We start from the raw sequence: 24,200 nt of genomic DNA on the forward strand, positions 1-24,200 counted from the left end.
TTTCCTAAGCACAGCACTTCAGTGATAAGGGTCGGGGGGAAGTCATACAAACATGTGTCCGATTCTGAATGGTTACGAACTTATGGGTATGTGAATTTTAAAAAACGGCTAAGGAGTTTCCAATGGTTAAAAAAAATTTCCACGAGAAGCGTGATGATGACAATCTTAAAACAGGCGCTGTTAACCAGCACCCGGCGTGGTACGTGTAATTTTGCAAACCGAGCAAATATTTCAAACAAGACAGTAGCATTTTTATGCCTATCAGAATTTTAATTGCTGATGCGAAACTCAAGAAGCCATTTCATTTCGTTGGGACAGAGATAAGAAAGTTAACATCTGATGATATTTTGAAGGAACGATGACCACGTCGCTCCTTGAACTGCATTCTTTTCTAACCAGTACTACTGAAATATCAGATTCCTAACAGAATAATCAATTTCTTTCTATATTTTTAAAACTGAAATCTGAGTGGTAGTAAGGGCTGATTTTCATACCCAACATTTTGACAGATTAAAAGCGATGCGCATAGCTGTATCTATTTTAAATTTTTATCCGATTAAATATTCAACAAGAAAGGAGTTCGATATTGATTTCAACAAATAACTTGTTAGAAATAATGCATCGTCTAGCACAGTCACTATGGTCTATTTTATCCCCAAAATTAGTACAGTAGTTTCTAGATATTTTTCTTCTTCTTTTTTTTATGTGTAAACATCTTTGGCGGCACTTACTAAATTTCGGACGGTAGTAAAATCAATTTGCCACGATTTTGCGACGCGGAAATGACGTCATTACCGTTTCATAACAATGAAACACGGCGTCAGGAGAGATCACGTAAAGGATCATGGGAGGTGATCTTGAATGTGCTCGGAGCTGACTTAAACCAGCTCTGAGCACATCCAAGATCATTCATTACATTACATGCGCTACAGCCTTACCAGTTGAAGCGCATGTAATGTAGACGTTACAGTACCAGTCCCTATTACTGAAGCGGTTGTACATTTTCATCAAGATGCGAATCATAAACGTTTTTCCGCAACCAGTTAGACCGGTCAAGAATATTTTGAATCGGTTCGCGATTGGGAGATAATAGACTCCAAATTACATGTATGAGTAGAATCGTTTGCTTGTCATTGGCCATTCTCATTAAGTTGCAGAAGTCCTCGTTGCTCATCAAGTTTTCGCGTTTCTTTGCAATTTCGTTGAGTCGATTGAGCGTGGCTAGCTTTAGATCCTCATTCATCTCGCTGTTTAGATAATTGTAAAAGTTTCGAAAGGGCCTTCTTCTCTCAGTCGCGTTACAAGGCTATGCAGGTCATTACCGCATGCTTCGTCAGGGTCAACGTCGTCGTTGTCTTGAAAATCGTCTTACATATTTCAATCGATTTGCGAATGTCCAAGTCCTAGTCATACAATTTACGATCTCGTATGAGCTCTTCATTGTTGTCGTAGATCTTGACATATTTCATCTGTGACAGTATCTCTGTTTCCTCTTTGCGAAACGGAATGTGTAGCGTTGCCAACTCGCGCTTGTACTCGTTGAGATCCTAAGCCAAGTCATAGGTTCGATAGCGTATTATGCGTGGATGCTGTCGTTTCTTGCAGATCTCGCAGCGCTGCATGTGTAATTTGCGACAAAGCATGACAGAGTAACATAATAGTATGATTGTGACAATACAAATACTTGTATTATTACAATCATACTATTCGAAAAATGGGTAATTAGGCTATTGGCCTAACCTCTTCCAAACATTGATTCGGTAAAGTAGCGGGCGTGAGCATAAATTACATCGTTCATGATTTCGGTTCTAGCCATTCGAAATTTAGTAGGTCATCAAAGATGTTTACACATAAAACATCTTTCGTGCGTACAGGGTACACACGCCATTTTTTTTTTTTTTTTTTTTCACCCTAGCTCGACTAATAATCCTCTAAGAAGTGCAAACCGAAATATCATATTATCGCAATCATCATTTAAAAATAAATCGTTCATAACCTGGAAATATGGTTGCACAGGCAAATTCTTACGCACGAGTTTGGGTGTTCAACTGGCAAAGGAAACTCGGAATAGATGCCGGAACGCCGTGCCGGTTCGTCATAAAAAAAAAGGTAAACTGCAGTCATTCTCAATCAAGTGCAGGATGAGGGAAATTCATGTTGAGGGAAATGGACCATAATCTGCCACGCTGGTCCAGTGCGGTTGGCAAATTAACCGTATTTAGCAGTCAGGGGCTTGAACGCCGGTCTATTCAAAGAGCCTGTGCTACTGCATTCCTGCTGTGACCACTCGGCTACGGAGACCTCTCGGTTCGTAATATACATCATTAATTCCATATATACTTGTTAACTGCCTCCTCTGTGCGTATCATCCTGACAAGCATTCCGTTTCGGAAAATGTTCTATTTTGTGTTCTGCCATGATTAAATTTCTCTTTGAAATTTGCTTTCTGTACAGATAAAAATCAATAAAACGTCCTATGACGCTTCTTTCAAATTTGTTAAATTAAACAACACTCAAAATTAGCATTTCTTGCTCTTATAATACTGATTTTTGGCTTACATTGTAATAAAGCTTCCGAATGCCTAATTCCGATATGATCAAAATTATGGACATTTTGTATAAACTGTTACAATAAAATTGACAATGAATCAGTTGAAGAACTGGAAGAGAAAATCGACTTTTTCATCTTCATATCGCACTGTTATAAATCTATAATTATGGATCTGTAATACAAGAAACCAAAGATTGGACTTTCTTGAGAAATGTTACCGTGTTTTTCGGACCATAGGAGGCACTTTTCTTGTGAAAAATTTTGCCTAAAACCCCTCTGCGTTTTATTGTCTGTAGGTATACTAGATTAATACTACTGTTTTCATCACTAGCCAGCCGTGGCTAGAGGAAATGTGGTCAGAAAGTCCAGTAGCCTTCTAAAAAAGCTAGCTCTTTTAGTGTAACCACTTCAGATCTCACACAAAGGAGGCAACAAAAAAGGACAGGTGCTGAATTAATCACGGAGTTAGCAGTAATTCCAGCAGGCCTTAGATAACTGCGGCCACTAGGCATCTCAATTAATAAACCGTTTAAAACATCCATGAAAGAAAAATGGTTCAAATGGATGGAGGCACCATTCGGTTATATTTTATACAAACATGTTGAATAAAACGACCAACAATTTTTCACTCATTCGCACACAAGTGTGCGAATGGGTGAAAAATCCCTGGGAATTAATGAAACACAACAGTTGCCAAGTCAAGAAATGCAATATATTCACTGATTGAACAGAAATCATGGGATACCTACCTAGTAACGGGTAGGCCCAATTTCGCGCGGATAAGAGCAGTCACACGGCGAGGCATTGAGTTGACTAGTTCACGAAAGCGTTCCACAGGTATTTCCATCCATGCTTGCTGCACCACTGTCCACAATTCCATCGCATTTCTGGGTGGAGGATCCAAAGCTCGAAACGACCTTTCCACAACATCCCAAAGATGTTCCACAGGGTTCGTGAACGGGAAGGCCATTCCATGGTGGTAAAATATGTGGAATGCTCTTCGAACCATGCTCTAGTCACCACGGCTCTGTGGGGAGGTGCATTGTTCTGGTAGAAGAGTCTATTGCCCTGTGGGTACACGACAACCATGAAGGGATGAAGGATAAACACGCACCAGTCTAACCAGTAAACACTCCCCAGGCCATTACCGACCGTCCACCTGCCTCAACAGTTCCTTGTTGACATGACGGGTGCATAGCTTCGTGCGGTTTCCGCTAGTTACGCACTCTCCTGTCAGATCAAAATAACTGGAAATGGGACTCATCGGACCGAGACACTCGTCTCCAGTCATCCAGGGTTCAGTGCCGATGCTCTTTCGCCCAGTTGAAGAGTAGATTCCTGTGTAGTGGTGTTAGCAATGGGACTCTGGTGGGTCGGCTTCCCATAATGTATTGCGGCTAATGATCGCCTGATGGTCTTGATGGAGACGTTTCTGGCACCACCCTCGTTGAAGTCGGCGGTGATTTGTGCCACTGTTGCTCTCCTGGTGGCTGAAACAATGCGGGACAGACGTCGACGGCCATTCATCCACCACTTTTCTCTGTCCACAATCAGAGGTTATTTTGGAAATGGCATATTCCCGATGCACTCCTGATATTGTCGAACGGGGAGGGTGCAATTTCTGTATCACCTCTGCGATAGTGTGACCCATGCGCCGAGCAGCCACTATCATTCCTCTTTCGAAGTCTGTTAACTGTCGACTTTTATCCATACTGACATCGAATTATCGTCTACATGAATGCAGTGTATCTATATACCTACCAGCGGTGGGTTCGTCCACTAACGAGAGGGGTGACAGCGTCACGTTGCCCAGAAACCAGGTATCCCATGAATCCTGTCCTTTTAGTGTGTGTGTGCAATATTATTTTTTTAAATCTTCCTTCTTTGGGTGTGTTGTCAAATTTGTGTCAGATATATGTACCTATATATATATATATATATATATATATATATATATATATATATATATATTTTTTTTTTTAAATAATAATAAAAGAGATCTTATTTATCAATTATAAAATAAAAATGTGGCTGCGTCAAATCTTGGAGCATCTAGTATTAAAAATTCCGCGAAATTTTCAAAACACGTTTTTCATCGTTTCTTAGAATTTTCACTAGTAGTTTGCGTTTTATATTTTCTTAAAAATGCGTCCATTGATTTCGTGATCGCCCGTCGATTTATTCATTCATTTAGACCAGTGTTTCCCAACCTTTTTCGAGTCGCGGCCTCCTTTTATAATAGCCAAGCAACCCCCGCCACATTTGCATAAAAAAAGGCATTTTTTATAGGGTAAAGAAAACATTAAATATATATTTTTCAGAATATAATTCTAATCTAATATTTAATTAACCTAATATTTAATACGATGGTTGTACTTGCATCTGGGAAACCAGCTTAAAAATTCGCGGCTGAGTGTTTGTTAGAGCCAACCTTATGTCATCCTCACCATTCAGTCTGTTTCTTTTCTTTATTTTGATATGAAGAAGCGTTGAAAATCCACTCTCGCAGAGATATGTAGAGGCAAATGGAAGTAAAACTCGAGAGGCAAGCATGGTGACATTTGGATATGACTAATAACATAGCAACACCAGAACTGAGTCAGCAATTTTTCATAAAACAAATTACGTGTCAAGGAATCGTTCCGCAGATTCAAGAATTCATCCTGTACTTCATCGGGAATGCTGGCTACATTCTGGGAAGCAGAGAATGGGTTTCGTACCAGTGTAGCTTCTTCTTCTGTAAGCTCAGGGAAGTACCGCTGAAATTCCTCTTCAAGGGATTCAAGGTGCCCAGTAATCTCCTCCTTCAGATTCCTCTACCACACTGCAGAGTTTTTCAAACATGGCAATGTTTCCAAGATTTACTTTCCGACGCTAGTTTCGCAGCTTTGATACAAATGCCTGAAGATTGTTTTGAAATTGGATAATGTGTGTTTCCTTTCCCCGAAGTTTCAGGTTCAGCTTATTTAGCTGGTCTAAAATGTTTGCTAAGTAAGCAACTCTTTTCTTCCAAGCTTCATCATTAAAGTAAGTCACAAGGTTATATTTCCCTTGCACTTCCAGGAACAAATTGATTTCATCTTTCAACTCAAAGATATGATTGACAACATTTCCTTTCGACAACCAACGTACAGCAGTGTAGAAAAGAAGAACCTCGTAATCAGAATTCATGTCTTTACAGAGTTCTTTAAACAGGCGGGTGTTGAGGGCTCCATATTTGATGTAATTCACAATTTTGATCAGAGAATCAATTACCTCTTGCAGAGGAGCTGGAAAAGTCTTACTGGCAAGAGCATATCGGTGAATCATGCAGTGAACGCCCTTTGCTTGGGGAGCAAGTTATTTCACTTTTGTCTGAAAGCCCGACTCTAATCCTAACATAGCTGGTGCTCCATCTGTACAAACGTTTTTCCACTGTAGTCCTCCAATTTCAATAAAAAGGTATTTATCTTCTCCATAATATCTTCACCTTTTGTAGTAGTTTCAAGTGCACTACAAAACAGGAACTTTTCTTTGATGTCATCTGAATGAATATATTTCACGAAAACAAGCAACTGAGAACATGAACTTACGTCCGTTGATTCATCAACTTGAAAAGAAAACATTAGAGTTTAATTTCATTCAAAACCTGCTCTTTCACGTCTACGGACATATCTGAAATGTGCCTCTGAATACTGATATTAGAGATATTTGTCTCATCTTTATCTCGCTGGCTTCCCCGAGAATTAACTTCGCCATCTTCAACATACAGGGTTTGATGACCGTTTCTCCAATCGTGTAAGGATTTTTTTTTTTTTTTTTTTTATTTGGCAATTTCCAATGCGAGTTCATATGATGCTTGCACTGTTGCTGTGCTCTGTTCCTGAAAACTTCCTGCAGGATCAAGTCTCTGGCATCTGAGACCAGTTTCATGGCGTCGAAAGAACTCCAAATCCTTTTTAGTGTGTTTGAATGCTTTGTCTTTAAGTGACGTTTCAGTTTTGAAGGTTTCATAGATTCAGCATTGAGAATGACATTGCACAAAACGCATTGTGGCGTCTCTATGCCATTGCTGATGAAGGTGGCAAAGCCAAATTTTAGCTAGTCTTCTGAATATTTACGTTTTTTCTCCATGGGTACGGATTTAGCACGGACTGATGACGACCTACTGACGCTCTTTAGATTTTAGAAAGTGCAAGCAGTAGCTAACCCGCACTCGTCAGCGAGTGGCTGGTTTCTATCATGGCGCCAACTAAAGGTGGTTGACTATTGGCGAACTAAGTTCACTCCAGTTTGCATTAGACGGCCCATCGCGGACATTATTAAATTACATCATTGCAAACATGGCGGCGTCAGCAAAATATACGGGGTGATCTTCAACTGCGTTAGGAGGGCAACTCACCTTTATTCGACAGTCTCTTATTCACACATCGAGACACCGATGAAAAATGAATTTTGATATTGAATCTTGTGAATATTATTTTCAGTTTACTATTTGTAACGTAGAATTTTATTCTAATGATAACACTGCATTTGTATATTTTATTTTTAGGGAGTGAATCAAGGTCCGCCGCGGCGGAAATTTGAAAAAATATTAAAGGCCCGCCATAGCAAATAATTAAAATAATATAAAATGTTTAATATGTATTAACATGACGGACTTTTAATGTTTTTTGAGTATCCGCTGCGGTGGACTTCCTTTCATTGCTCAAAAATCAGTGTTCCAACCACTAGTAGAATGTTGCAGTGTAGCCATATTGAAATAAATAATTTTATTGTTTTCTCCCAGGTAACATATGACGAAATAATTTAAATAAAACACGAATGTAGCGAATATAACAGCATTCAGTCGCTTAAATGAGCACTGGAAATACTAGAGAAAATTAACTTTTACAAAGAGTCCACGAGTGCCTTGTTTTTTTTTTTTTTTTTTTTTGTTTAATTTTCTGTAAATAAAATATACTTTGAAATATTTTGACCTATGTAAAACCTACTGTAGTCCTGTAAAATTCTCTCGACGCGCCATTGCTGCAGCACTCATAATTCTGTTGTGGAATGCTGTCCTGTTATAGAACCTACTTTGGCAGGATTTGGGTTAATTAGTGTAATGTCTGCTTGCGGGCACGGAAAATGTTTCAGCAACATTTACACAATCCAACGATTTCCGCTACAACCCCTACCCGAAATTTCTATCTTTGGAGATACTGTATATAAAAGACCAAGTCACCATCCATCCATTAAGAGGACCAATAAATTTATTAAAAATGAAATAAATAAATAAATAAAATATAATACTTTATTTTATTTGAAATGTCATTTGGAATTACCCTGTATACCAGGCGATTCAAAATGACCTCGTATATCCTTTTTCATTAGATAATGGCAACTGTGTTGATTGAATTAATACTTCATCAAATCCATTTGGGGAATTTTGATGAGTCACACACGTGTCCTTGAAGTTAAAAAAAAAATGAAACCTACTGTAGTTTCCTCAAAGTAATACTTGTACGCAACTTCCTTAAGGTTACCTTTCATTGCTTGCCTTGAACTTGCTGCACGTAGTTTCATTGAAAACTCTACTCACAGAGTAGGGTCCTTGAAACCGTCTGTATTTAATTTCCGGTTTGGATTAATGTGTGACACGATGTTTAAGAAATGATACGATTATGAATCGATAAATGCAGGTACACCTGCGTGACTGAATCCTCAGTACGAGTTGTTCCTTGATAAATTAAAAGAAACTTATTGTGCATTCGGATGAAATTAGTCCGATAGAACAGTCCTCTGAAGCTAGGCGTGGAAGACTGTCGTGGAATCGACAGCAGTTAGACTTGAAAAAACACATAGGCAGCTACTGAGTGAGAGAGAGAGAGAGAGAGAGAGAGAGAGACTGACAAAGAAATTAAATAAAAATTAATATATAGATGGCTAAAACTACGCGTATACAATGCAAAAGTTAATAATATAAAGGTAAATATTTCCTTATATACAGTTAAAATACACAAGGGCTTTCCAATTGCCCAGGCAGTCTATCAATATCAGAAAACTGTACCAATAGCTTTATCAGTTAAGCTGATGTTAAAGAAAGCTGTAACGTATTTTAATTGATAATAACTGATTTTTACTTTTGCATTATTAACTTTTGTACACTCTATGTATTATTTTAGTTTCAAACAGTGTCCGACAACCATCCAATCCATTTTTAAACAATCCATTTTTAAATCTGAATACGGGCTGAAAGAAATTATTGCATTTTCAATGATTTCTAGTTCTCCAAAGGAATAATATTACGCGACATATCAGATATTCGACACTTTCGCTGGAAAAATGCCAGACTGCGCTTCGTGTAACAGTTTCCTGCAAGTTCAAGTACTGTAACAACACTGAATAAGAGCAACAAATTTACGAGCGCTTTACTGCACCATTGCAAAAATATTCGTTAAAAATGTTCTAAAAGTAGAATGAATTCCTATGCTTTAAGCTAAATGTATATTTTTTGTACATTACTGCCTTTATATATTATTATCCCTCTCCTTTTCCTCCTAAAAATCCTGGAGAATCACCTACTATCAGCTGTTATAATCAGGTAAGGACTTCCAGAGCTGCTCGAACTCGAAAACGTTAGCAATCAAACTTATCAACAAAAGAAAGATTAGCAAAATATTGTATATTTTTATTATATAAAAATTTCTTTCCGAAAATGTGATATCACGTGATTGAGGTTAAAACAAACTGCGCATTCAGATTAAATCTATTAGATTTTTATGAATTTGCAATCGCTTAAAACCATCGCCTTGATTACTAATCTCTTTCTTATCGTTTCAGACTTTCTCCTTTCTTTCAAGGAGAATAAAATATTATGCCTTTTTTTATTTACAATGCCAATTCCCAACATAGGAATCTCCCTCTCCTCAAACTTCTTGCTGAATTCTTTTCATATTGTTACCTGTTATATGCACCAACAATTTCAGCAAACTATTCCAGGAAATCAGATATTAAAAAGAACAAACAGGACACACACACGACTGCGTAGTACGCATGCGAATCAAAAACAACGTGACTCTAAGTCGGTTATTTTAGAAATGCACTGTGAGCGTCTATCACAGATGACTGCTTTTACCCTACTGCTATTCTGCGTTACCGACCAGATATTGATTCAGAAAACATTATCTTATTATGATTGGTTTTTTTTTTTTTTTTAACAAAAGTGAAGATGAAGAAATCGATATTTGGCAGTATTCAGCTCTGTCTATTTCACTGTAAGATCAGACACTGATGAAAGAAGAAAGAAATTATGTACAGTGGTCCTTTTTGTTGGGGCCTGAAAACTGCACAAGGAATATCAAATTATCCAAATCCTTTTCATTTTTTGGGGGAAAAAAGAAAAAAAGAGTTCAGATCTTTTTTCTAGTTAACCTTTGGAAATGTTCCTGACAGTCAAGTCTAGACAGAACCAGTTATAAATGAATATCTGTAGAGGGCAAAGTCTACAACGGAATATTTCTAAAAACAATCATAATCAAGTGACAGATAAACACCAGCACCGATCGAAACAGAAACCCTAAGTAAGCCAATGTTTGAAAGCATTCAGCACTGATAAACAATCCTATGGCATTTCATAATGTAATATGAAATGCTGCATGATCTAGTGCTGCGTGCACTTCAAAACACCTCTTGCATTTTCCAAAAAAAAAATCTTTCCCCCCCTCTCTCCTTTTTTACTAAGAACTCTTCCTCTGTGCAAAAAAACCTATTTTTTAAAATCCTGCTTTCACTTACCCGATCTCTGGCTTTTCGAAAGGCTTATTCATTAAAATTAAAATACAAACATATCTATTTATGTTATGACTTTCATGGCTGAAATAACGATGAGGTCACCCCATGGTGCTTCTCGTAAGCATCTAATGTATCACCTGTACGCGTGCCGTTGGTTGCCGACATCTGCTTTAAGTCTGACATTTAAGCTTAAAAGTGAGACTGAAGGCACAGGTCGTCTGTTGGTCTTACCAATTGTGAAGACTTAGTAAGACCTAACAGACGATGTATTTTAATAACGGCCCCTAAAAGGGCGCAGATCTCTGCTAGAAGCCAAAAGAACCCATAGTTATTATCATGAGCGGGTCTTTTGATCCCAACAGCAACATACTTTTAGAGTCACCTTTATAGCGAATATAATTGTCTAATTATTTGATTTAAAATAAAATTACAACATACAGTGAGTGGTTCGTTTATTAAGTATGCCGACCTAAAGAGAGTAGTATCTCCTTCAGCCCCCCCCCCCCCCCCCCCCAGAATAGTCGATCTCATCCAGCAGTCGTCTCAAATTAGACGGCAGGAATCCTTCCGCGAACAGTTCCTTCCACTTCGTCCTACAGACACTCAATCGGCTTGATATTCGCTGAAAGAGCAGGCCAATAAATCATGGTAAAGTCACCATCCCTCTCCAACCAATCCAGAGCGATCCGTGCCCTATGACATGGCGCATCATACTGCCATGTAACCATACGACATGGATAAACTATGAGCACGAAAGGATATCTAGTTGGCAATAGTGTGCTACGGAAACACTCCCTCTCCACACCGTTCTTTTTCATTACACAGCGTTTTGCCACGTCACTCGTTTGTTGAGGTTTGGGTTCGAATCCGGTCAGAGATTGGAGGAATTCTTAAAGACCTCTTCAATCGGAGCCGTAGTTAGCCGATCTTAGGTGGAGGCAAGGCTTTTCTCCGTCAGGTACTTAAAGTCTTTCATCCCGAACAACATGCAAACCGGCCTATGAACTTTTGCAGAAATAATACAGTGCAAAATGTCCTTAGTTACTAATGTACTATATAAATAACAACAATGAACAAACTCTCCATACCATTACTTCCAGCACCAACCTGCAGTGATTCGTAGTCTTCTTGTTAGCACGAAACAACTGGAATCAGGCTATCTTCTTCCACTCCTCAGATATCCAGTGTACTTTGTCTACTATACCTATAGCTGCTAGTGCTTATCTGACAAGAGCGAAAGATGATCCGCTAAAGTCGTCTGCCGATGTGCCCCATCCGTGACAGGTCAAATATGTCCCTTTGCACACCGCTGTTGTACTGTAATGCCATTTGACCGATTGTGGTCTGTGTGTTAGATTGTGCAATTCTTTTTACATTCTATCGGCCTCTCTCAATAAGCTGTCTCTACCTGCAGAACGCTGGCTAGATATTTTCTGGTTGTGGGACCATTCTCGGTACAATGTACGTGACACCCTTGAAGGGTAGCAGGGTCCATATTACTTGCGCTTCTACGTTTCGCACCAATTATCACGCTGCATTCAAAGTCACTTAGGCAGGGATGGCCTGAGAGTGCATCACTGCACCCGGGCAACAACGTTCAAGGGGCGCCTGAAAACCTGAAACTTACATACACGTATGAAGAAAAATTTAAGGGGGACGCCAAATTGCAATTTGCACCCGGGCGCAACATTCCCTAGGAACTCCCCTGCACTTGGGTTTCGTTGTTGACTCATTCTCGCTGAATTGCGTGCACGCACACACACTGTGCATAACAGAGTGGTATATTCATTGAACGACATACAAAATTACTGGCCACTCAGCATATTTAGAAACTTAAATTTTGGGTTAATACAAAAATAGTTATTCAAATGTTAATTAAATAAGAACCTATGCACTTTAGTCAAAGCTTAAATAAAACCGGCACTCACCTCGTGATCCGTTTAGTTGCATGAATTATATAAAAAAGGGGGTATGGGAAGACCTCACATTAAAAACTAAAATCGTAAGTTAAAAATCTTGGGTTAAAAATTAAAATTAAGCTCAGAGGAGGAAGAGGTGCACCGCGTCATCCTCTAGTTGTCAGTTTTAAAACGTAAAACTGTAAAGTGTTTAAATGGAATAAGGCCATTAGTCGTGAACGATGGACTTTCGTTAAAAACATCTTCAGTTGGCACTAAGGAAATTCTCTATCCTTCTGAAGATGTTTTTAACGAAAGTCCATCGTTCACGACTAATGGCCTTATTCCATTTAAACACTTGATAGTTTTACGTTTTAAAACTGACAACTAGAGGATGACGCGGTGCACCTCTTCCTCCTCTGAGCTTAATTTTAAAATTTAACCCAAGATTTTAACTTATGATTTTAGTTTTTAATGTGAGGCCTTCCCATACCCCCTTTTTTATATAATTCACGCAACTAAACGGATCATGGGGTGAGTGCCCGTTTTATTTAAGCTTTGACTAAAGTGCATATTTTCCGTCTTAACTTTCGGCATTTAAGCTCTTGCTATTTTTAATTATAGTTAAATAAGAACCACGTTTTAAATGGTTGGGGCAAGGCAATTAGGAATTTGGAGTGGGAAGGCACAACAGAAAATATTCATATTGGGGGGGGGGGGGGGCAACTTTATTAGCTTTTACCAGCACCTGGACCACATACGTCAGTAAAGAAACAGCTCCGTTATCGGCTGAAACTCGGTATCCTTGACCTACTTAGTTCAAGCACCTTAGCTAATAACCAAGCCCATATTTTTAACATTTTGATTAACTTTAAAATTTTCATCCATTGGCATACAGTAGAATCTTGATATCGATAATGATTTCCAACTTCTTCGTGGGACGACTTCTATAATCCCGAATATAAAATATGTTATTTAAAAAAGGAACATTGCGCTACAGTGGAGTGGGGGGGATATTTTAAATTCTCATTTCTCATATACAAAATTAATTAAACGGAATAAAATTTTACCAATAAAAATGCTTATTTCCACAAAATTTTCGTAAATGTGCAAAAACATCAGTACAACTTAGTATTTCAGTGGTATTCTACACCATAAAAATAATAAATAATAATTTTGCAACATATACCGGTACTTAGATTTCATTAAAGCTTTTGACATCGTTCCATATCCTTGCTGACATACAGGAAGTATGTCAACGACTGCTGTACAAACTGACAAATTAGAGCAGTGTAACAATAGGGAAAGGTTTCTGCTATGGGTAAATATGGATGGTTGAGCGGCAGAAGACAGAGGGAGGTTTTGAATGCACACCTGCTCTTCTTAGATTAATATTATTAGTGGAGTCCCTTAGGGTGCAGTGCTGGGCCCTTACTTTTTCTATATTTATTAACGATGTTGATGAAAGCATACCAAGCTTATTGACTAAGTTTTCAGATGATAAAAAAGGTTGGCAGGACGGTTAATGATAAGAATCAGAGTATGCTACTGCAACGAGTAAGTCCTAGGCAAATTAGGCAGTGGGTTGAGAGGTGGAATTGAGGTTTAATCTGATGAATGTTAAAATGATAACAGCTATTACATATGGGCACAGTTATCCCAGAATAATATACCAACTGAGTGGTATCACACTCAAGATGGCGGGGAACAAGAAAGACCTAAGTGTAAAATAAATAAATTTTCTGTTTATACTCCGGGACGACCAAACAGTCAGAGGAGTTAACAAGATAGACAGAATACAAGAAACAGCACCGTATTCAGCAGTCACGGGCTTGAACCCCGGTCACTCAAGGCAATTGTACAGCCTGACATGAAGTTCTCTGAGCAGTGCAGACAAGCTGCTAATAACATAACAACCTAAGATAGCTCATAAGGTTCTGTCAATGAAGAATGTGAATTTTGCCAGCAGGGAGAGGAAGGTGATTATCCCGTTGTATAAGGCAATGGTGAGACCACAACTTGAATACAGGTCTGGAAGCCTCATTTCAGGAAAGGGTGAGGATCTGTTGGAACGGGTACAGAGTAGAGTAAGGAGGTTAGTCACGCGCACAAAAGGGTACTCTTAATACGAAAGACTTCCATTCTGAAAATTACAGGACCTAGAAACTAGACACCGGCGGAGAGGTATTATGGGCACCCGAGAATGAACTCATTTGTCTACATGTCTGTGTCCATAAATTGCGTGTATACTCTGGTCGATTTTCCTGTTTTGCTGCTGAATGAAAAATCTGACTTTCTGGGGAGAAATTTGCTGTCCGCACTTGAGACTAACTCAGATACGGAATGAAAAAAAAAAAAAAAAATGCCCAAAAAAGTTCTTCGTGTCAATGACGGGATTCGAACCCGAGCCTTTCACTGCCAAATGTGGGAAAGATGGTGATTACAGCCATTCTGCTACCAGCAGAATGTTCTTTGGTATGAAGATTACGTTAGCCAGTGATTAAATGTTGAGAACATTTAGTTATGCAAAAAAATACAAGTAGACACATCATTTTCTCATAGCTTCATCATAATAACTCAAGGGTTGTCAACAAACAATAATCTAGTGTAGATTGATCAAGTCTGATGGACGCACAATTATACCGTTATGAATTAACAACATAAATTGCTTCTCCGCATTACCAATCCAAGAAAAATTTACAGAGGACAGCATCTTGAGTTCACTATGTAGAAAAATTGTTAGCCTTTCGATAAACAACAGCAGTATTAATATCATCCCTGACAGTTATAGATGGCCCATTAATATGGCATCATACTTTAAAAAACATACGAGTAGTATGTTTTTAACTGTAAACCCCCAGCCACTGTGCCGTAACGGGCAGTTGCAAATTTTGAACTTTTTAATACCTGGCCCCCTCGTATGTAAACCAGCTTGCAATAGTTATTGTGCAGCAGGTGTTAGTTGTCATTTGGAGAGCAATATCACGGTTGGGGAGCAAATTAATCGATGGAAGAGCTTTCAGTGAACCCATCAGAGATTTTAAAACAGTTTGCAATTATTTTGCAAACCAGTTAAATATCAGGGAAAGAGATGATCTGAGTGCAGGTGGTGCATGTAACATGCACCACCTGCAAATATTACTATTTAAACCTTTTAGCATCTCTCATATTGTGTGATTATCTTCACAACTGGGTCGTCATGTCTGCAATACCAGGGTACCTGCCCACCCACCGATGACAGGTCAATAGCTTTGAAACGTTGCCTACCGAGAATAAGTAACAATAGTCTTCTCTATTAGTGAAGCGTTACTTATTCGAAATAGTGCAATACCGTGACAACTCGTTGTGAAGGATGAGCACAATAAGAGATACAGAGGAAATGATGCCTCCCACACTACTATCGTAGTTTTTTCTTAAGAGTTCTCTATGGTGTATCCACACCGATATTATATAGATGCACAGATTCCAGAAGGATGGTGAGCGTGGGCGCAGGCAGGATATTTTGTAAGGTGGTGCATGTGGGAATAAATTTTTTGTTCACCAAATTTTCGAATACATGCAATATCTTATGTTTCAATAAATTAATGAAAATATTAAAAATTGTGTATTACTTCAAAATCCAAAGGTGGCGCACTTGCACCACCTTGCCCCATGCTGCTGGAGCCCATGACGGTGAGGATATTATTATTAAAGTCATCGTCTTAACACTAATGATGAGGCGTCTCCAACCGAGAAGTTGGAGACGTTTCATCACTGCTGAAATCTCCTGAATTTCAGGCTATTTGGCAAGTGGTGTTTGTTGTTTGTTCATTTCGGTATCCAAAATTCAGCAGCAGCAACAATTTGTTCCATTTATATTTGGGTAAAACCAATGAAACCAAGGTAGGCGAAGCCCATACTTTTACAACATATAGTATTGACGAACAGACTGCCGTTCTTAGATACACGACTGTTTTTTTTAATTAGGAAGTATTGTTTGTATAAACAGCACTTCCTACATGTTAACAAAGCGCAGACTATCGATTTGCTTAAAATGTGTTGGGCCAAGCTCAAACTAGATATCAGCTACTCCTAAGTCTTTATGACTCATAACAGTAGCAATTATTAGTCATGAATTCGCTAGGAGCTGAAATTTAGTATGACAGGTGTTAGTTTAAGAGAAGGCTATCATGGCAATGTTATTCAACTTAAGGAGAAGATTAAAAGCGAAACCAAGCTACGTTTGATATCGATTACTGCATACACGTAAACATAATCTCGGCGGTTTAGAAATGGGATTAACAGAACGAAGTGCAGAACAGATAGCACTTCCCCCAACCCCACTGAATTCATACAGTTATTTTTCTATTCAAGGGTGCAAGAATTGAAAGTATATTTTCGTCGATACTGAAAGTATTTTCAAGCATGTTAATTAAAGGATTAGGCCGACTGGGTGTCGGTGTGGGCAAGCGCGAGTTCAGATTTGGCCTGACACTAGAATTCGAGACTTGAGAAGCCAGCACGAACAGTAGAATGTTACAAATCTGATAGCCTTTCAATATCGAAGTAGACATGTTTGGAATTGCACAGTTCAATTAGTTAAGTGTATGGCTAACATCTATTCAAACAAGACTGCTAGTAGGGTTTCGAGAATTTTCTATGGAATGAATTTAGCTACGTAGAGTCATTTTTCAAGGTAGAAAAAACAGTACCAGATATGAGCTTTTTATTACAGATGTTAGGGATATGGAAATTCGGAGTAGGAAGCTGTAACAGAATTGCAAGGGGACAATGAACCAACGTGAAATTAATTCTAGGAGTAGAATTGCTGCACTTTGCTCATGAAAAAAATCAATTTACGGCGATTTTCACCTCACGTTGAGCCTACATTAACAACAGAAATTACAGAGTTTTACAAGTCAGCCACTCATTAAAGAATGTGTACGACTCCTTAAAAAGGAGACGTACACATTCTTTGATGAGTAGTGACTTGTGAAGCTTGGTGAGTATCCATATGAAAAGTCAGGCAATGGAGGGATATAGACTACAACTATATCATCAAACAACGTGCTGTTTACTTTAACAGACAATCGGTACTCATACAACTGTATGTGGTTGAACGAGACTGTCATGGTGTATTTGCAAAAATCATTCGTAAGAACAGCGCCATCGCCACGTCTAGTGGGAGTGCTAGAGTTGAAGTTTAGTTGGTTTTGATGGGGGCAGGAGCCAGGTGTCAATTAGGCACACATTGTCAACGGTGACAGAAAGAATTATTTATTCCGAGCGTAAAGCTTATTCCTCAAACTTCCCAAATTGATGATTCATGATAAAAAAAAATAAGGTTGTGAAAGAGTTAATTTAGATCACATGTGGCTTAATTAAAAGATATGCTTTCTACATGATTCCAGCATGACTATTGTACGCACTACGAGTCTTTTGCAATATTGACTTATATAATCAGTATCAAAGCCAACATGACTATTAGTTAAGCATGAGAAGCTATTTCTGTTAGAATAGTGATTAAAATTACAATTACGTTGAGTTAATGTGTGTTAAGTAGTAGTGGCTTGTGATGCAAGAAAGCAAGTGTATGAGCTTATGCAGCATCAGCCATATAAAAAAAAAAAAAAAAAAAAAAATCACACCATTCCCTCCAAATGCCTGTCCAGTTCCTCCTTAAATTTATTCAACCTATCAACTTCCACAACGACAGATGGAAGTTTGTTCCAGCAATTAACCACCCGCTGGCTAAAGGCAAATTTCCGCACATCTATTCTACATCTGTCTTTCCTTAATTTGAATTTATGCCCCATTGGGTTCTTAATCTGAACAAGTGGAAGGATCCCATCAGAATTCAGCGTGCTCAACCCATTATACACCTCAATCAGATCACCGCGCAGGTGCCTAGTCTCCAGCCACTGCAATTTGCAGAACTTAAGCCTCTCTTGGTAAGAGGATCCCTTCATTTCCCCTCACCAATCTTGTTGCCCTTCTCTGTACACGCTCAAGAAAATCTACATCCTTCCTAAAATGAGGCCTCCAGACCTGTACGCAGTACTCAAGGCGCGGCCTGACCATTGACTTATACAGAGGGACAATCACCTCCTTCTCCCTGGTAGCAAAATTCCTATATATCATTGACAAAACCCCATGACCTACCCTGGCAGCCTGTCTACATTGCTCAGAAAACTTCATATCTGACTGCACAATTACTCCCAGGTCTTTTTCATTTTCTACCACCTTAAGTGTACTACCACACGGTACGTTTCTCTGGGGTTACTTCTATCCATATGCAGTATTTTGCATTTGTCAAGGTTAAACTTCAGTTGCCATTTCTTAGCCCATCTGCCCAAATTATCTAGATCCTGTTGCAGTAGCACACTGCCATTACTGTCATTAACAACCGTGTCAACCTTTGTATCATCTACAAACTTCGACACTAAGCCTGATATACCTTCATCAATATCATTGATAAATATACAAAACAACAGAGGACCCAACACCGAACCCTGTGGGACTACTAATAACATTAGTCCGCGAAGAGCAGCACCCATTAATTACCACCCTCTGTTTTCTCCCACTCAACCATCCTTTTATCCATTGTCGCAACTTACCCTTAATACCATTCTGATCCAATTTGTACAATAGTCTTCCATGCGCAACAGTGTCAAAAGCTTTCCTGAAATCCAAGTACTGTATATGATATCAAAATTATTTTTTGCATCCAGTTCCTTTGTAACCACATCATAATATCCTATCAAATTTGTCAGACAAGACCTTCCCTTAACAAATCCATGCTGTGTCCAAATTATTGCTACAGTCTTGTATAGATGATCCTGCAATGCATCTTTAACCAGTGACTTCATTATTTTACCCAGAACAGGAGTTAAACTAACTGGTCTGTAATTACTCGTGTCACCCTTCGATCCCCCTTTGTGAATTGGGGATACATTTGCACATCTCCAGTCCGTGGGGATCTCCCCTGAATCCAAGGATGCTCTCTTAATTATGGCTGAGGGTTTGCTTAGTTGCTTTGCCGCCTCCTTTAAATATAACTGGATAGATCCCATCCACCCCAGGTGCTTTTCTTATGTTTAACTTCAACAAGTTCTCCTCCATTTTGCTATCAGTTATTACAAAATCATGAAGCACCCTGCTACAATTTGATAACCTTCTGCCATTTTTAAACCTTAATAACTCCTCATGTGTGAATGTAGATGCAAAATACTCATTCAGTTTGTTTGCTATCTGAGCAGGATCATCAACAGTCGAACCATCGATGTCAAGTGGACCAATCAGATTCATCCCCTTCCTTTTAGAGTTTACATAAGTAAAGAAATCCTTGCTGTTTTTTTTTAGCATCTTTTGCCAAAGATTTCTCGTAATCTGCCTTCGCCTGCCTAACCTCCTTTGTGACTTGATTACAGACTAGCTTATATCTGCCATAGGCTTCTCTGTAACTTGATAATCTATATGCATCCCATGCATTTTTCTTCTCTGTCACGAGTCTCATTAGTTCATTTGATAACCATTTAGGCCTAAACCTTGAACAATATTTCTTAGTAGGTATGAAACTTTTAGTAGCATCCTCGATTAATTCCTTGATTGCTTCCCACTTAGAATTTACTGTTGGTAACATTGCCAGTTGATCCCACTTACAGAATTTAAAAACTGTCTGAGACCACTGTACTTACCTTTATGGAAGCAAAAACCCCTGATGGGAATTATATCTTTAAGTAAATCCCACATCAGTACACTGTGATCACTGCCACCTAGTGGTTCCTTTATCTGCAAATTCTTAATACACGAATGATCACTGCTGATAACCAGATCAAGAGTATTACCCTCTCTGGTTGCCTCTTGAACATGCTGCTGCAGAAAACAGTCATTCAATAAATCCACAAAAGCCTTACTAGTGTGTGAGTGACCAATCCACAAGTTCCAGTCAATATCTGGGAAGTTAAAATCCCCCATTATAAGACATTCTGATTTACTAGCCCACTCTATTTCTCTGTACAATTGTTCATTGTACTCATTCAAGTCATTAGGCCTATAACACACTCCTACTCTTATTTTTGCTTTCGCAGTGTTTATGTCACACCAAACTGACTCAACAGTGCACTGTTCGTCTATATCAACTGGATGCACTTCTTTTGATTTTATGTTTTTCTTAATTAGCAGCATAACACCTCCTCCCTTCCTATCTTGTCTGTACACATTGTACTCCCCAAATTCCAGTTCGGCATTCCTTATATCTGTGTGACACCACGTCTCTGATATCCCAACAATATCCGCCTTTAATGTCTTGACCAACACTTCAAATTCATCAAATTTATTTACTATACTTCTAGCATTGGTATACATGCACCTATTCCTATTCCCAGCCACTCTAACACATCCCGTATACCCACCTGTTTCAAGATGACTGCCATCAGTCTCTGAAACCCCTAGCACCCCTCGCTCCGGGTCGCTACTTATTCTAAATAGTCGCTACTTATTCTACTATTCACGTGCGGAAATTTGCCTTTAGCCAGCGGGTGGTTGGTTGGTGGAACTGACTTCCATCCCTTGTGGTGGAGGTTGATAGCCTAAATAAGTTTAAGGCTCAGCTGGACAGGTATTTCGAACAAACAGAGGGGTGAAGTGGAAGTGGGGTTTTTTTTTTGGCTGATGCTGCATAAGCTTGCTTTCTTGCATCAAATGCCTCTACTAATGCTAATGCTAAAAGAAGTTGTGCAAGAATCACCTTCACCTCTGCCTGCGGCTACTTTTAATCTTTTAGTCTATGAATCCCCCCCCCCCAAGCTAGCAGTTTTCCGACCCACCTAAGTGTCAAATCAACTAAAGTTATACGGCGTCAGTAGACGCCACAATCTTATTGACTACGCTAATTGACTGCGTGTATTTTTTTAGGTCGGTTTCCCTGTTTGCTGGACTAATGTTTCCTTAATAGTCATAACTGACTATTAAGAAAACATGGATGTATGAAGATGGTAGAAAAAGGCATGCATTTAGATTGGCTTGGGTGTGTATCTGCGTCGGAGCTCTGAAAGTAAATCTCCAAAATTACCCACAAGGAATTTTTTTTTCTCAGCAGTAGGTACCCTGCACATAACGCCATTCCTGTGAGGGTGACCTCCACGCCTCAAAGCAAAAACAAAAGTTGTTTTTCACTGAATGGCGATTGCCACTTCATGGTTGTGTCAATACAACGCCAAATGAACTCAAAATTTATAATCTAGCTAGACTTCTCCATTGCAGCACCCAAGTCCTAGCCCAACTGAAACAATATATTTTTTTGGATATCGTCACACTATCTTTATTCGCGAAAGAATCCCTAGACATAAGCTAAACTCCCTGCAGAATTTTTACAGATATTCTCTGTTATGTCATTATCGTTCAAAATCTCGTGAGACCTCTCATACAATTTAAACACATCCTTATTTAACTTATCTTAAAAGGACGCTATTTCCATCCTCCTTCCCCTACTTTTCAATACAGAACTGTTAGCTTGTGTAATGTCTATTATAAATAATAATAATTCCATAACTGTCTGTAGAGATACATTAGCATGAATCAGCAGCACTTCATTACCTAAATGCGCAATTGAAAATTTTAGCCGTAAATCCTATTGCTAAATTTTCCAGTAGAAAACAATAATATCACTCTGCCATTTCGGTAGAACCAGTAAAAAATTTCAGAAAAGCGCCGTTGCTATTAACTTACTGAAACAATATATTTCTTTGGATATCGTCACACTATCCTTATTCGCGAAAACATTGGAATCCGTAGGCATAAGGATGGTTGAGTGGGAGAAGACATAGGGTGGTAATTGAAGACATAGGGTGGTGCTCTTCGTGGACTAATGTTATTAGTGGAGTCCCACAGGGTTCGGTGTTGGGTCCTCTGTTGTTTTGTATATTTATCAATGATATTGATGAAGGTATATCAGGCTTAGTGTCGAAGTTTGCAGATGATACAAAGGTTGGCACGGTTGTTAATGACAGTAATGGCAGTGTGCTACTGCAACAGGATCTAGATAATTTGGGCAGATGGGCTAGGAAGTGGCAACTGAAGTTTAACCTTGACAAATGCAAAGTACTGCATATGGGTAGATGTAACCCCAGAGAAACGTACCAACTGTGTGGTACTACACTTAAGGTGGTAGAAAATGAAAAAGACCTGGGAGTAATTGTGCAGTCAGATGTGAAATTTTCTGAGCAATACAGACAGGCTGCCAGAGCAGGTCATGAGGTTTTGTTAATGATATATAGGAATTTTGCTAGCAGGGAAAAGGAGGTGATTGTACCTCTGTATAAGGCAATGGTCAGGCCACACCTTGAGTACTGCATACAGGTCTGGAGGCCTCATTTTAGGAAGGATGTAGATTTGCTTGAGCGTGTACAGAGAAGGGCAAGATTGGTGAGGAGAATGAAGGGATCCTCTTATCAAGAGAGGTTTAATTTCTGCAAATTGCAATGGTTGGAGACTAGGCACCTGCGCGGTGATCTGTTTCAGGTGTATAAGGCCTTGAATGGGTTGAGCACGCTGAATTCTGATGGGATCCTTCCACTTGTTCGGATTATGAACCTAAGGGGGCATAAATTCAAATTAATGAAAGACAGATGTAGAATAGATGTGCGGAAATTTGCCTTTAGCCAGCGGGTGGTTAATTGGTGGAACAAACTTCCATCTGTCGTTGTGGAAGTTGATAGGTTAAATAAATTTAAGGAGGAACTGGACAAACATTTAGAGGGAATGGTTGTGTGAATTTTTTTTTTTTTTTTTTTTGGCTGATGCTGCATAAGCTCATACACTTGCTTTCTTGCATCACTAGCCACTACTACTACTACTCTATTTCTAAAAGAATAATCGAAACGAATCAGCTATGTACAGTATATATAAATTAAAAAAAACAATGATGACTTCTAGAAATACAAACCATCTTACACAAAACCAGGCGCCTCTGTAGACAGGTGGGCAGGAGAAGCAGTGCGTATCAAGAAGCACACGCTTCCTGATTAGACCGGGGTTCGAGCCCGTGACCACCAAATACGGAGGATGCGGAAAAGTCAGGGAATGGCCACCGCATATCCCCGGAGCAATATTGCCTCAGTTGCTCCGGGGATAAACAAGAACAACACAAAACCAACAAAAGCATTATGCACTGTTATGAATTCTTTTCTGTGTTTTTTAAATCTAGCCATGTTACTATCTTGAAAACTTAATTTCATCAAAAATATAACTCTTGATATGAAATAATAACTCGCCCAGTGTTATATTATGACAACCTTGGTTCCTGATTCAATGTTCATTATTTATTAAACTTTACTTCTTTCTTTTTGGCCCCTCTGAGCTGAGGTCACTGGTGCAAGTACAGTACACCATAGCTAATATGCCACTAAACTCATATTACAACGAGGAAAAAAAAGGACACCAACTGTTTCGCAATATCAAATATTAGTTTTCAAGTTATTCATTTTTAATAAGTGTGAAGGGGCTTTATAACCACCTTTCGCATACTTGATTATTAAAATTAAAATAACTTATTAATCATCGTTCCGTTTCGTAAAATTTTTCATTTAAACTCGGCTTGTCTACTTTACTAACCAAAAACCCTTGTTAAGATTAACGATTTCAACCATGGAGTGAATATAGCCCATAAAAATTTCTCGCATCATTAATGGGATTCAAACCTGGGCCTTTTAAACTCGGTGTGGAGAGGCCGTGATTATAAACATTGTGCTACCGCAATGACGCACTCAAGAAAAGGTAGTGGATGATCAGGTGCAGCTTTAGGTATGTTCATACTCCTACTTCAGTTTTCAATTGAAACAATTTTAATAAGCGATGAGCACCTGCTTATTACAGGCGCTCTGATGCAGCCCAAAGTGGCAAAATATCACACCCATATTGGCCACCACGGAGATTCCCGAGAGTCTGCGGACCAACAGCTGGTTTGGTGTCGTCATTAAAGATCAAGCGGTCAGGGTTTGGGGAAAAAGGGAGGAAGA

General features: G+C 38.9%; 1 protein-coding gene across 2 annotated transcripts in view; it reads left to right on the plus strand.

The window, feature by feature from the left end:
• The window catches only part of LOC150085963 (phosphoserine phosphatase-like), an 81,610-nt gene that overhangs the window by 21,873 nt on the left and 35,537 nt on the right, over nt 1-24,200 (plus strand). The window lies entirely within an intron of this gene.

This window comes from Mastigoproctus giganteus, chromosome 5 (genome assembly GCF_048544385.1).
Source record: "Mastigoproctus giganteus isolate SK-2022 chromosome 5, ASM4854438v1, whole genome shotgun sequence".
Classification (NCBI taxonomy): Eukaryota; Metazoa; Arthropoda; class Arachnida; order Uropygi; family Thelyphonidae; genus Mastigoproctus; species Mastigoproctus giganteus.